Below are 6,000 nucleotides of genomic sequence, written 5' to 3'. Positions count from 1 at the left end.
CACTACAGGGACCCCAGGCAACCCCACAAACACAGGATGATCAGGGACCTGGGGTCAGTGGCAGTGGGCATACGGTTCAGGGGACAGAGGCACAGGACAACAGGGAAACTGGGAGCCAACTCTCCATGAGGCGCTTACCAACATCCTGGGAGCATACCACCATTCCCAGGAGACAATGGGCCAGATACTGGCGAAGTTGCAGGAGACCCAGCAGCTGCAGGAGGGACAGTACCTGTGGATCAGGGAGGACCTGAGGGACATCCACACCACCCTGGTCACCATTGCAGGGGTGCTGGCAGTCATGGCCAACACCATGAGGGAGGCAGTGGCACACCAACGGGCTCCTACACTAGCCACACCGATGAACAGCCCTCCGCCTCTGCTGATGCTAGTGGACAGGAGGCCTGACACAGGAACAACAGGCCACCAGCACCCCTTCCCCTGCAGAAGGAGAACCACCACACAAAAGGTCCCTACGATCCAGGCAGAAGCCAGAGGACATTGCCAAGACCCCCGCCAGGAAATAAGACTCCCCTGAATGTCACCTTTGTGTCCTACTCTGTCACCCTGTCCACCTTGAACTGCCTTTGCCCCACTCCCTATGCCCCCTTGGACAATGCACCTGTGATACCAATAGACTGGACTCTATCCTGGACATTTCTCCATCATCAACCCAGCCCATTGCCATGCCCCCTACACTTATTATCACATAAATAAACACCCTTGGAACAAAAACAAGTTTGGAGTCTGTCAACTGATTGATATATGTATTAGTTTAACAAGCTGTAAACATTGCAATTTAAATGTACAGATATATATACATAGGTATGACCTGTAGTGGGCAGCGGTAAACACACCAGGAGCCAGAGTGGGGAACAAATATCTGAAAATAGAGAGGCCAAAGGGTATAGTAAGTGGCCATAGATTTTAGAAAATCAGGCTACCAGGTACAATGTCCAACACAAAACTGCAATGAAAGGTGAAGTTACAGTGTCTTACCTGTGTGTCACTGGAAGTACGTTTGAATTATAGTAGTTCTGTTGTCCACATCTTCTTCCTCTGCCTCCTCTTAGTCAATGTCCACAGGCACCACCACTGCCACATGACCATCTCCAGCCTCATCCTCCTGCAGAAAAGGCACCTGGCGTCTCAAGGCCAGATTGTGCAACATGCAACATAAAACGATGATCTTGTACACCTTCTTGGGTGAGTAGCACAGGGATCCACCTGTCAGATGGAGGCACTGGAATCTGGCTCAATGATCCTCCTTGTTAGCCCATGTGCCTCATTGTAACGTTCCTCTGCCATTGTCCTGGCATTCCTCACCAGGGTCAGTAGCTATGAGAGGTTGGGGTAACCAGAGTCACCTGTAAATATCAAGGGATACCTGTTAGCCACACACTCACCCTTAGGGCCAAACCCACACCCATATACCAACAGACACTGGGTGGGGACCATGGGCTCACCTATTAGCCACACCCCCCATGCCTCTGCAGTTGCGACATCACATATGGAATGCTGCTACTCCTCAAAATAAAGGCATCATGCACTGACCCAGGATACTTTGCATTGACATGGGAGATGTACTGGTCTGCCAGGCACACTATCTGCACATTCAGAGAGTGAAAGCTCTTTTCATTTCTGAACACCTGTTCATTTCTCCGGGGGGTTGGGGGGAACAAAGGCAATATGTGTACCATCAATAGCACCAATGATGTTGGTGATATTTCCCATTGCATAGAAATCAGCCTTCCCTGTGGCCAAATCCTCCACCTGGGGGGCATACAATGTAGCTGCTCATGTGTTTCATCAGGGCAGACAACACTCTGGTCAGCACGTTTGAGAACATAGGTTGTGACATCCCTGCTGCCATGGCCACTGTCGCTTTGAAGGACCCACTTGCCAAGAAATGAAGCACTGACAGGACCTGCACAAGATGGGGTATACCAGTGTGGCGGTGGATAGCTGAGATCAGGTCTGGCTCCAATTGTGCACACAGCTCATGGATTGGGACCCTATCAAGTCTGTAGGTTAGGATAACGTGCCTGTCTTCCATTGTGCCAGATCCACCAGAGGTGTGTACACAGGGGTATGTCTCCATCTCCTATTCATCCTCACCGGTTGAACTCTAGGGTGAAAAACGGTGAGCAGATGGTCCTATTCAAAGATATCCTCAGATCAATATGCCTTGCATATTTTTTACAGAAACAGTATGTAAATGTGTAGGTCCGTTGATGTGCCTATGTCTGCTGTGATGCAGTTAGGTACCATGGCCTGTTCCCCCCTGAAATGGCGGCCACCTGACCTGTGAGGAGGGACAAGTGGAAATGATGTAATTCCGCAGAAGTTGTGCACCGTTGTGGGAGGTGGTCGACGACCGCCATGCAACACATCATTGGTTATCATTGGGGCCTAAGGGTTCCAGGAGCCAATGGTGATGTACACTGGCGGTGATGGTACGCACCGCCACAGATGTGACTGCCATTTTCTATCTGTTCACTCATTTGCTAACTGACCTTCAACAGGAGAGGACCTACACTGCTGTGACCTGTGTCTGGAAGCGACCATGGCTCGAGAGTCTGGGGAAAGGGCCCCTGCCTTCACTTCGGAGGAGCTGGAGAGACTACTGGATGGGGCCCTACCCCAGTACCATTTACTTTATGGTCCTCCAGACAAACAGGTGAGTACAGTGTGAGCACGATGTGTGGGGCATGAATGTATGGAGTGCTGTATGGAGTGCTGTGTGTGTAAGCCTTGTGCAGTGGGGGGAGCTGAGTGGTCCCATCACCAAGGAGGTGCGGACCCAGGGGGTCTTTGACAGGCGGAGCACCCACTGTTGCAAACGGTGGGAGGACCTGCGCCGCTGGGCAAGGAAGATGGCGAGGAAGGGGTGCCCATCGTACCCTGACCCCCACGATGTTCTGCATCCTGGCGGTGGCCTATCCGGAGTTGGATGGGCGCTTGAAGGCATCACAGCAGCCACAAGGGGGCGAGTACAGATTCAGAATCATGAAGTTGCGCACGTTGAGGTGTTACCTGGGTGGGGATGTGGGTCTGTCGGTGCCCCTAGGCCAGGACGAACATGGCAGGGTAGCTTCCATGGTGGGCAGGCTCAGATGCACTCCAACCCCAATATTGCTAGTGGGCAGGGTCCTGTGGCTTTCAGGTGTGCTGCTAATGGCGTTAGGCACTGTACCCCATGGCCTAGTGCCTAGCATTGTAACTGGTATTGCATGGCATAGTGCATAGGGCTGTTCCTGGTGAGTCGTGTAAGCCAATGATGGTGTTGTTGCTGGCATTGACCAAGTGCATCCTCTATCTCTTCCCCCCCTTTTTGTTTTGTCACCGTGTCCTTGTGTGCTTTAGCATAATCAGGCAGAGGAGCAGAGGCATGGGTGACGGAGGGAGCTGCATCCCACATGGAACTGGAGGCCAAATCCATCAACAGTGAGGGCACCAGTGGGATGGAGGGCGAGGGGAGCACCACGGCGGAGACGGGAGGGGACAGTTCTGACAGCGACACCTCCTCTCATGGAAGCTACCTGGCAGTGGCGGACACCTCTGTGGCCACCCCAATTACAGGTACAGCTGCCAGCCCCATACCAGCCCCGCCCTCCCAGCATCCCCTTACAGAGTTTCCCGTGCCCGCTCACCTAGGAGGGTGGGCATCTCCTTCACCCAAGGCACCTCAGGCCCTGCCCCAGTCAGCCCTGCTGCCTTCCATGAGGAGGCTATTGACCTCCTGAGCTCCCTCTCTGTTGGGCAGTCAAGCATACTGAATGCCACCCAGCTTCTGGCAGGGCATTTGCAAAAAACAAATGCATTCCTGGAGGGCATTCACTCTGGCATGGCGGCCCAACAGAGATCAATCCAGGCTCTGGCCAACTCACTGATGGCAGCCATTGTCCCTGTCTCAAGCCTCCCACCTTCAACTTCCTCTACCTAGTCCCATTCCCCTCAACCCCCGACTATCCCAAGTACACCTTTAGACCATCATGCACCCAGATCAACACACAGAAGTGGCTCAGGCAAACACAAGCACCACACTTCATCCCACAAGCACTCACACAAGCACCATCCAGATGCAGACACACCAATATCTACTTCCTACACTCTGCCCCCTCCTCCTCGTCCTCCACCTCCCGCCCAGTAGCATTTCCACTCACACCTGCATGCACTACATCCTCATCCACTACCTCCATCACCAGCACACCTATCACTACACGCCCCTCGCTGGCAGTCACCACCCCCACATCCATGCACACGTCCCCTGTGTCCTCTCCCACTGTGTCTGTGCCCCCTCCTCCCAAAGTACACAAACGCAAGCACCCAGACACCCAACAGCCATCCGCCTCACGACAGCATCCAGCCCATGCACCTGCACCCACAGACAGACACCTCCTACAACCACTCCCTCTTCCTCCACTCCCAAACCTTTACCCTCTTTCAGCCCCAGTGTCACTAAAAGGCTTTTCCTCTCCACCCTTGACCTATTCCCTGCCCTTCCCCCGTCCTTTACTTTAGGCCAGGGTGGACAGAACCCAGGCCAACACCTCAGTCACCCAGTCCACAGCCACTGTAGTTTCTGCAGCTACTGCATGTGTGAGAGGCTCCAAGGAGACACCCGTCAGCACTGCCAGTGTGCCCGCACCACCTGCCAAGTGCAAGAAGGGGCCGCCAGCTGCAAGAGCAGGAAGGAAGGGCAAGGAGGCACAACCAGCTAGCAAGGGCAAGGAGACACCACCAGCTGGCAGAAGAAAGGAGGCACCACCAGCTGGCAGAAGCAAGGAGGCACCACCAGCTAGCAATGGCAGTAAGGGAACACCAGCTGGCAGAAGCAAGGAGGCACCACCAGCTGCCAAGGCCAATGTAAAAGGAACAGATGCCGCAGTCAGGATGGATCTGGTGCTTGGGGCTAAAGCAGCATCCGGGCAAACAACACCAGCCATGGCACTTCAGCCGTCCGAGGCTGCAGGGGAACGGCTGGAACCTCCCTCCACCACTGGCAGCACCGCCACCAGCACCGCCACCTGCACCTCCACCTGCACCACTGCCAGCAGCAGAAGCCCAAGTGGGCAGGAGTCTGAGGCTGCAGGGGAAGGGCTGGAGCCTCCCACCACCACTGACAGCAGCGCCGCCAGCCCCGCTACTGCCACCACTGAGAAGCCGGCACTGCCGGCAAGCAGAGTGTAGTCGTGACTACATGGGCTGTAGTGCGTCCTGGCACAACTGTAGGTGTGACACCCAGGTGAGAGACTGTGACCTTGCACCATCTAGGATCGACATCACAGGGCACAAAGCCCCCTCCAGAACCAGTGGAAGAAGGCATCCACTCAACCACTCCTTGCCAGGATGAAGCACAGTGTGCACAAGGCCCCCTCCAGAACCAGTGGAAGAAGGCATCCACTCACCCCCTCCTTGCCAGGATGAAGCACACTGGGCACAAGGCCCCCTCCAGAACCAGAGGCAGAAGGCATTCACTCACCCCCTCCTTGCCAGGATGAAGCACACTGGGCACAAGGCCGCCTCCTGAACCAGTGGAAGAAGGCATCCACTCACCCCCTCCTTGCCAGGATGAAGCACACTGGGCACAAGGCCCCCTCCTAAACCAGTGGAAGAAGGCATCCACTTGAGAGACTGTGGCTTTGAACTCCCCAGGACCAAGCAGTGGGCAAACCACCCACTAAAGAGACTGTGGCTTTGCACTCCCCAGGACATCGCAGAGGGCACGTAGCCCCCTCCAGGAGAAGTGGAGTACCATCTTCCGGCTGAGGTGCCCCCATTTCCCTTCCCCCAGAACTGCCTGTGTATCTTTGACCTGATGCCCCGACAGTGTTCTCTCCGTATTGAGGCAGGAGTCAATTGCGTCTTTCCCTATGTGATATGGCCCTGTGGGCCACGGATATTTTCGACTGGGCATTGTCCCTCCATTTGTATATATTGTAGGTACTGTTTTGTGCTTTACAGACGTATTTATCTTTTTTTTTTTATTACACTGGC

Source organism: Pleurodeles waltl, chromosome 2_1 (genome assembly GCF_031143425.1).
Source record: "Pleurodeles waltl isolate 20211129_DDA chromosome 2_1, aPleWal1.hap1.20221129, whole genome shotgun sequence".
NCBI lineage: Eukaryota > Metazoa > Chordata > Amphibia > Caudata > Salamandridae > Pleurodeles > Pleurodeles waltl.
This window is presented reverse-complemented; position numbering follows the sequence as displayed.